Source organism: Octodon degus, unplaced genomic scaffold (assembly GCF_000260255.1).
Source record: "Octodon degus isolate 3935 unplaced genomic scaffold, OctDeg1.0 scaffold00157, whole genome shotgun sequence".
Lineage (NCBI taxonomy): Eukaryota > Metazoa > Chordata > Mammalia > Rodentia > Octodontidae > Octodon > Octodon degus.
The window spans coordinates 4,762,881-4,771,958 of record NW_004524733.1 but is presented as its reverse complement, the minus strand read 5'-3'; the positions used below and the strand labels follow the sequence as shown (position 1 = coordinate 4,771,958).

The 9,078-nt window shown below is 37.9% G+C and overlaps 1 pseudogene; it reads right to left on the bottom strand.

Annotated features, from left to right (window-relative positions):
* Nucleotides 1-5,273: 5,273 nt before the first annotated feature.
* Nucleotides 5,274-7,553, bottom strand: LOC101592878 (annotated as a pseudogene).
* Nucleotides 7,554-9,078: the final 1,525 nt, after the last annotated feature.

Sequence of the window (9,078 nt, the reverse complement as noted above, 5' to 3'; positions counted from 1 at the left end):
TGTCATGGGTGGAAGCTAGAAAGTCTGTTCCAGGGAGATGAAGGATGTAGGTTAGCAGGAGGAGGGATGTGAACAGGAGCCAGGAAGCAACGCTCAAAGTAAGAACCAGAGCTCCCCTGTAAAGTACCACAGCTATCCTCAGCAACAGTGAGATCCCATGCTCCTTCAAGGATGGGAACAGCAGAACAGTTGGTTCTTATCAGGAAAGCCAACGTGATGAGCTTCTCCAGGAGGCTGAGCAGTGCACCATCTTCCCCCCTGGAGCCAGGAAGCGATGCTTAAAGTGAGTACCAGATCTCTCCAAAATGAACCATAGCTGTCTTTATCAACAACAAGGTCCTGAACTCCTCTGACAATGAAAGCAATCAAATTCACCAGGAAAGCCAGCAGGACAAGATTGTTCAGCAAAATAGCCCAGAAGCTACCCAACAGCTTCCCAACAGCTTCCATAACAACTTCCATCCTTCTCCTGTTCTGCCTTTTATTCTACCAGCAACAATCCTCAGGTGGGTCTCCCATACCCTGTACCAGTCTGGTTCAATTCATCGGGATGTTACGAGTTAAACGCCAGTTGTCAATCCACCACAAGAGAACTATCAAATATTTTTCAGAATTCAAGGTCGCATTTATTCAAAAGATGGAAAACTCAATTCAGTCACTTTCATTCTAAACAATAACAGGATATCTTGAATTAAACTAGTTCTCTAAACAAATATAAAAACTGTAACAGCACGTAAAGCAAGCCTTTGGAAGCATCATGAAATAGCTGTTAGAGAGTTAGAAAGATCCAAATTCTGAAGTCCGGGGAAGAAGACTGTCATAACTATCACAATTTATTCGGCACTTTGCCAGTTCTATAGATGGAGACAGAAGCTGGTCTTTGGACATTGAAAGAAATAAATTCGAAGAGATAAACAATAACTTCAGAGGACTGAGTGACAGAGATTTCATGAAGTCTTGTGATCACTTCTTAAATTCTATGGTATACAAGAAGAACACACTGGAAACCAAGTAGCAAGGTATAGTTTGGAATCTATAAAAGGGAACACATTTTCAACAGCCTTTGTTCTAGGTAAAGTTAGTGAGTACAGACATTCACAAACTAGATTGTTCCCATGAACTCTCAGATTACAGAGAAGATTACAGAAAGATATGCCCTAAACATTTGGTCTATGGCCACCTGTAAGAACTGACCAAAAAATGTCCAACTTTTGAAAAGTCTGAACTTTGATTTACTAAATCAATGCAGTCCACCATGAAAGTAGGTATGTTAGATATGGAGACAGAAAATTAGTCTTAGTTTGAACAAAAGTATGAGTTAAAGACTCATATACAGTATCATTAATAAAATTTACCATTTTTTAAAAATGGGTGAAAAGTAGATTAAGAAACAAAAAATAAAAATAAATATCTATATATGACCTGGATATTCTGCTTATCTATAAGTAAGAAATTTAGAACTAGTGATTGTTAATTTCAAAAAAATCAAAGAAAAGGGGCCAATGATAAAGCTCAGCAGCAGTGCCTGCCAGGCAAGCATAAGGTCTTGAGTTAGACTTCTAGAAACTCCCCAAAACAATCAAAGAAAAGGATGGAGACTTAGAGTATAAATTTAGAAAATATAGGTTGATTTAAAATTTTGAAATTAGAAAAACATAAAAACTGAACATATGAATTAAGTAGCTGTCATTATGGTGTATAATGGCAAGGGAAAGTTTGGGACCTGAAAAAAGTCAGAATACCACTAATCATAAATAGAAATAGGGAGGGAAAATCATTTCTTTTTAAAAAATGTAGAGATGCAATCAATAGTTAAGAGAAAATTATGACAGAAATATATGAAATTGTATTGCATAAGTATTTTCCAACATAGACAAAGATATCAAACCTACAATTCAAGAATTGATGAAATTAATTGAGAATAAATCTAAAAAGCCACGGCAAATGTCTCATGTAAAATTGTTGCTGTAAGAATAAAGACAGCATCTTCAAAATAGACAGAATAAAAATCTTATATTCTTTTGTAGAGCGAAGATAAGAGCAAGAGGTTCAGCAGAGACCATAAGGGCAAGAAGAAAAATTAGTGGCAGGCATGTCTGATCAATAGAGGACAGAGACTCTATAAAACAGCCTACCATCAATAGGATAGTTCTGAATAACAAGGGATTATATAGTTAAAAATGTGATTGGTATCGAGACTGAGAAATTCCTTATACAGCAATAAAAACAAACAACATTCTTCTGCTATTACACTCAACATCCAGAGTCTCATAGACATGCTGTGCAAAAAAGAAAAGAAAAGAAATCAGACTCAATCAGTATATAATATATGATTCAATTTACATGGAGAAATGCTAAAATTGAATCTGTGCTTGCCTTAGAAGATATGGGCTCATAGAAAACACAAGTGTGATTTGGAAGGTTATTCTATATTTTGACTTATATCGTACTGTTGACCATATGATTGAGATTGGGCAGATAATAACTTCTTTTTTTTTTTTTTTCAGAACCGGAGATTGAACTCAGACCCTTGCGCTTGCCAGGGAAGTGCTTATTCCCCTGAGCCATCTCCCCAGCCCCAAGAAGTAAATATTTCAAAGCCTGGGTATATGGACTATAGCGCAGTGCATTTAATGCAGAGGCTGGTGACTTGAGACAGGGACTTGGTGACTGCATATGATAAGATATGAGCTCTTGGAAGGTGAATATACCAACTACATTTGAATGTCTTAATGTCCAATTCAATAAACCCTAAATTATTATTTGGAGGAGAAAGGTGGGATCTTTTTCTTGGTGTGTGTGTGGGGCTTCCGCTATGCAGTTCAAGCTGTCCTTGAACTCACTTTGTGTCCCAGGCTTCCCTCAAACACACACCTATCTCCCACCTCACCTTCCTGAGTGCTGGAATTCTAGGTATGCATCACCACACCTGGCCAGAAAGAGATTGTATAGATTGAGATGGTTCTAAAAATTTTCACTACTTACATGTAATGCATATATGTGTCATTCATATGCAATTTTACATATCCATTTATATAGGAGTTTATTTAATTATTTTACTTAAACTTTTGTTAGGAGAGCTTTCTTATGTGTATATTTCTAGAGATGCTTACAAAAAATAAAAATATGTTATTTGATGAAATTATAAATAATTTCCTAAGCAAATTTATGAAAAACATATTTATGAGGTAATGTACTCAAATGTCCAAAACTTCTTTCCTAAGTATTCATTCCTATGTTCTTCACTACGTTGTGCAGAATTTAAAAAATGTTTGCTTGAAACTTCCACTCAGACATATTACCACAGTAAAAAATTACATAACAACTGTAGCAACAGGGATGAGCAGCATACATAAAGGAGATATCTTTCAAATGTTATTAGAAGCACTTCGCATTAGGTAATGAAGAATTCATTTGAAACTACACTATTGGATCAGTCACTTCCACATATATCTGTATATTTAGAGTAAAATATTGATTGTATTTTGTTTGGCAATCAAAGCTAAGCAAGTGGTAGAAAAGTCCACATTGAAAATTATACATTTACACAAACACACACAGATAAAACACAAATTAATGTTCTAGTAGATTAAAGAAAATTGTTGTTCATCATTTATGTCCCTTAGTATAAAAAAATTAATTGAAAATAGTTGTTGATCTTGTTGGAATGCTCTTGTTAAAGAAATATGTACAATGAATTGAAAGGACAGGTGATGACCACATTTATCAAGGAAATAAGAAATAAAGTCAACTTTATTTTAAAGACAAGAAAATAAAAATAAAACACTGCATAAAACAAGGTAGGCAAGAGGAGAGTAACAATTAATATATTGCATACTGTTATTTTCAAAGTAGTTATTGTAAGTACAAGATAGCATGACATATTGTCCAAGTACTATTAGCTCAAACATTTCTTTTCAGTGAATGAAGAGAAAGGAGCTGTATAACTATCTTAAATATCTTCTGTATATATATTTATTTCCTTTTCCCTTTCTTCCTTTCCTGTATCATAGTTTCTCTTTTCTTTTGAAGTTTCTTCCCAATTCGCAATAGCTATTGTACATTTTTTGAATCATATTTATTCATTCAATTTCTCACACTAGTGAGACAATATGGTGCTTACAAATGTGTATCTGATTTATTTCACTTATGGTCTCAAAATTGTATCTATCAAAACAATCTCAAGTCCATCCTTTATGACTAAATAATATTCCATTATATTAAGAAGCATGTATTTTTATCTACTCTTCAGTTGATGTGCATTTGGGTTGTTTCTGAGATTTAGCTATGTCAAATTGTGCTGCTATAAACATGAGGGCACATGTATTACTATGGTATGATGTTTTCAATTCCTCTGGGAAGATACCTAGAAGGGGAGTTTCTGGGTCCAATGGGACTTCTAATCCTAGTTTTAAAAGGAATAACCAGGGGCTAGTGAGATAACTTAGTGGACTAAAGTGCCTGCTTCGGCAAGCTTAGACAAACTCAGGGACCCAGGTTCCATCCTGGGCATCACATGCCATGTCAGCCCTGCCCCAGGGCATGCTGAGCCAGCCAGAGTGATCAGGGGAAACCAAAAGCAGGAGGATCCTGAGTCTGAGCTGAGGTATGAGACCCTGCAACAGTCAAAAATATATAAAACATAAAATAAAAAAAATAAAGGAATTTCCACACTGATTTTCATAGTGGTTGCAGTCTTCACTCCCACCCAGAGTGTAGAAGGGTTCCTTTTTTCCCACCGCCCCTCTAGCATTTGTTTACTTCTTGAGAATAGCTATTCTTTCTGTGGTGAGATGGAATTTCAGTTGTTTTATTTTTCATCTTTTGAATGACCAATGGTATTGGGAAATTTTTCATGTATTTATTTTTCATTTGTATGTATTCATTTGAGAAGTATGTATCTATCTCAGATGCCCATTTTTGGATTGGCTCTTAGAATTTTGGGTGTCTGATGTTTTTAAATTATTTTTTCTTTGAGTTTTCTTTCAGTTTATTTTATGTGTTCATATTTCATAAGTTTTTTAATGTCTGTATACATCACAAGACAGTACAAACTAGCTACAACCTGCTAACTACACATCGGGGCATTAACATAGCTGATGCTTTTTGCCCTAAAACAGGCAACTGTGTTATTCTGAGATTTCCTCAGCTCATGTCGTGTGGCCCAGGCATCTCCTCATATAACTTCCACCTTCAGAACTGTGTCCACAAGCCCAAGCTCTATCTTATTTACTTCAGTTTTAGGTTCATCTCAAAGAGGATATTCTAAAGTTTCACTTTTTCATCTTCATATCTGCTTCAATGGGCACAGCAGCATCCCCTAGATGTCCCATCAAAGAGAGAAGGAAGGCAGGAGAGTCCATGGGGACACTGTCTCTTTCAGAAGCATCCTGGTTTTGGGTAGAATCTCTCCTTTGGAGACTTTTACCACTGATCCAAGGCTCAGATGTTTGCATAATCAACTATGTGGCCATGAATTGCTTTATTTGTTCCAAGACATGTTGCTCCATCTCTACTGCCATGTGATAGACATCATGGTCAGAGCTATTATACAGTACAGCATTCTAAAACATCAGCATAATGTCTCGCTGAAATTCAGCAGTACTGTGAATCAGTCCAATTTCAATGTTTTCTTAATAGTTGACAAATCCATAGGTCTCTGTAGAATGCTGTGGTAACCAGGTGCTATCTCATCTGTAACAGGCTGCAGAAAGACACTGGCCTATCTATGACTAGCTGAAGCCCTTCCTACAAGCATGGTGGCTTTCTTCCAGATTTTCTGGGCCTGAATTTCTTCTTGATCCTCACTACAGGTGAGAATTGTGATGAAGCAAGGCTGCTAGGGATAGAGTCTGCCAGTGTGTGTGTGACCACAGGGTAGCATTGTGGATGCTAAAGCCATCATCACTCTGGCTCATAGAGAGTTCATTATCCATTTCTGACAAGTAGCCTTGCCCTTGATCTTCTTTCTTAGGTTCTTCTAGGCTGGCTGCTTCACTCACTCCATCTTCCTCCTCATCCTCACCTGGGGCATCCTTTATCTGGCTTCCAAAATAGTCCCTGATTCTTCTTTCAATGAGTTTGACATTTCAAACTTTTCCGTGTCTCTCCCTCTAAAGATCTTCAACAAGATTGCAGTTACATGATGGAGACAACATGTTTCAGGGGATGCTGCTGTCTTCACAGGTGTATGTGGCATCTCATCAGTTTTCCCTCTGGAGCCATTTATTTCAGCAATTTCTCCAGTTGCAGCACTTCTGGGCTCCTCATCTAAGTTTTGACTCCTGAGTTCTGGTGGCTCTATACTTGTGGCTGAAACAACTCCAGATGCTGTTTCAGCCCCTGAAATGCCAGGATCTAGTTCTCTAAGTTCCATCTTAATCTCAACACCAGACTCCCTGATGTCCACAAAATCATGGATTCTTTTGTTTTTTCTTTCTTTAAAGTCCAATGTCTCTTGCTTGACTATCATCTCTTGTGTAGAGAAAGGTACTGGCTTGTCACACTCCTGCTGAATAGGGTGCTCCCAAGGGCCAGGCAGGGATTGGGGGGGGTCATCATTTTCTTCATAGAATGATGGGAGCCTTTGATCCTCCAGAGGTCTCTGTTACCCCTGATTGGAAACACTCTTCTTTGATCGAATTAATAATCATAGAGATTTCACTGCTATCCATGGAGACAGTCACAGTATATGGATTTCACACAGCTTCCATAAGAGCCCAGGTGTCAGGTTGACTCACTGGAGCTACACTCTCTGGAGTGGAGACAGCCAGAGCTGAGAGTGGTTCTGGCAGTGCAGATATCATGACAGTGGCAGCTTGGGATACAGACTCTACAGACGGTGGCACAAGTTTAACAGGAGGCTCACTGGCAACAGTAGTGAATGAAGCAAGAGATGTGGTGAATTGTGTAGGACCAGCTTCTAAAAGCCAGAGAAGAGTAGGAGCACCTGAGGCAGCAGGGAAGGCTGCAGCAGAATTGGGTGTTTGCTGTATATCCCCACCATGAATCATGGGAAGGACCCTGCCTACCTCTAGAAGGATACCAATGCTGTTCAAGTGGCTGGAAACCACAACCATTTCATTCTCATTGACCAGTCTGGGGCTGGTAGGCAGGAGGCTGCCTTTCTTTAAGAGCTGACAGCAGAGGGGAGGAGAGTGGAGTTGCTTTCTGTCCAAGTATCTTTTCCTCAGTGAATCACCTGTTACTGGGGTCATGGGGACTTCTAAGGGTGCAGAGCCTGGAGGAAGGGTGTCAAGAATCCCAGGAAATGAGGTAACTGGGGTATTTGGCAAAGTCCTGAGGGTTACCCTAGAATCAGCCTCTTCCATAATGGTTGGAGTCAGGTTTCCAAGGGGATATTCACCTCCTGGAGAGGCAGAATCTATGGGAGAGTGGACTATCACAGTGAGTAACCTCCAAGAGGGTGTTTTCACTGCCTGATGACCTTGGTACATGGCATCTGTGGGCTTCCTCTTTACTTCAGCCTCCTCTTCTTCTAATTTCCTTTTCATTGCAGTGTCACTGCGAAGCTCATCCAGTCTGCTGCCCATGTTTCTGGCTTGAGTTCGTTCTGCATCTCTTTTCAATCATCTATATCTCTCCTTGTTTTCCTTCATCACTTTCTTTACTTCCTCAACTCTCTCAGCAGTCAGTTTCTGAATAATAACATCTTCAACAGTTTCTACCACTTCTCATTTTTCACCTCATTTCCATTTTGGGTTCTCGGTGGTCTCCAAGAGCTCTGAGTATTGAGAAGCCCAATGTTTTTGAGAGAATCAGTCTAGAGGGAGGCCAGCTTCTGCATACTGCTTAATTGCTCTGCTAACTACTACCCAATTTTGATCTTCACTTCTCATGACAGAGGAGGCCAAACATAGTTTCTCTTGGATGGACCATGGCTTTGTGAGGCCAGTACTCAGTAGCTTGTGTTTGCCCATTCCTGTCTCCATCTTGGCCCCAAAGTCTTCTCTGTTTTTAAATTCTTTGTATGTTCTAGATTTAAGCCCTTTGTCTGAAGGACAAATCGCTACAATTATTTTTCCACTCTGTGGGTTCTGCTGTCACTCTGTTGGTGTTTTGTTGTTATTGTTGTTATTTTTGTGCACAAGCTTTTTAATAAGGTGAGATTCCATTTGTTGATTCTTTGTACTATTTCCTGTGTTGTCTGGGTTTTGTTCATGAGGTCTCTGCCTACACCTATTTCTTCAAGATTTCTGCCTAGTGTCTCAGTAAATGTAGTGTTTCTGTTTGATTACGTAGAACTTTGACCCATTTTGGCTTTAGTATAATTGGAATGGAGACAAGTTTAAATGTATGGCTTGTCTCTCTGAACTAACAATGATTATACACAGTGTTTTCTCTATGGTCATCTAACCTCAGATAGCTGTGACTTGTATGTTGTATGCTTGATAGTTAACAAAAGGGCTCATGTTTGTAAAGATGGAAACACATGTGTAAGATCTATGATTGGTTCTCAGATTGGGCATAAAATTTCAGAGTTTATTTTATACAGTTTCCTAAGGGAATAATGACATTAATTTGGGTCTTCGCTGGTGATATTTTGACCATACAGAAATTGCATGCTTCCTATAATGTTGAATGACTGCAAGACCATTTTTATATACTTTGCATTAAGTGGGATATGAATTGGTTTACATCAAGCATATCCTATTTATATTACTTGGAGATAGCCAAATCAGAATTTTACTTACAGCTTTGAATAATTAAAAATTTGTGTGTAGCATATGGTAAGAAACTTGTAACTACAACCAGTATTTTTAAGAATGATCAATTTCTGAACTGCTCTTATGTTGTTGCAAATGTTTTGCTTGAGCTTTTAATTAAGTTCTGTTTTTAACTTTTTTGTATGAAACTAGTATCTAACATAAAAATAGCTTGTAGACCAAAAGTGACTTAGAAGACAATATTAAACATCACTTAGATATTTATTTAATCTAAATGAGGAATATAAATGAGAACAGTTTTAGTAATTATCACCTTGCAATTATATTGACTTAAAATTTGTAATAGATTTTATTTTTGTTTGATTTTTATGGCAGAGACTTGCTGTGTCAT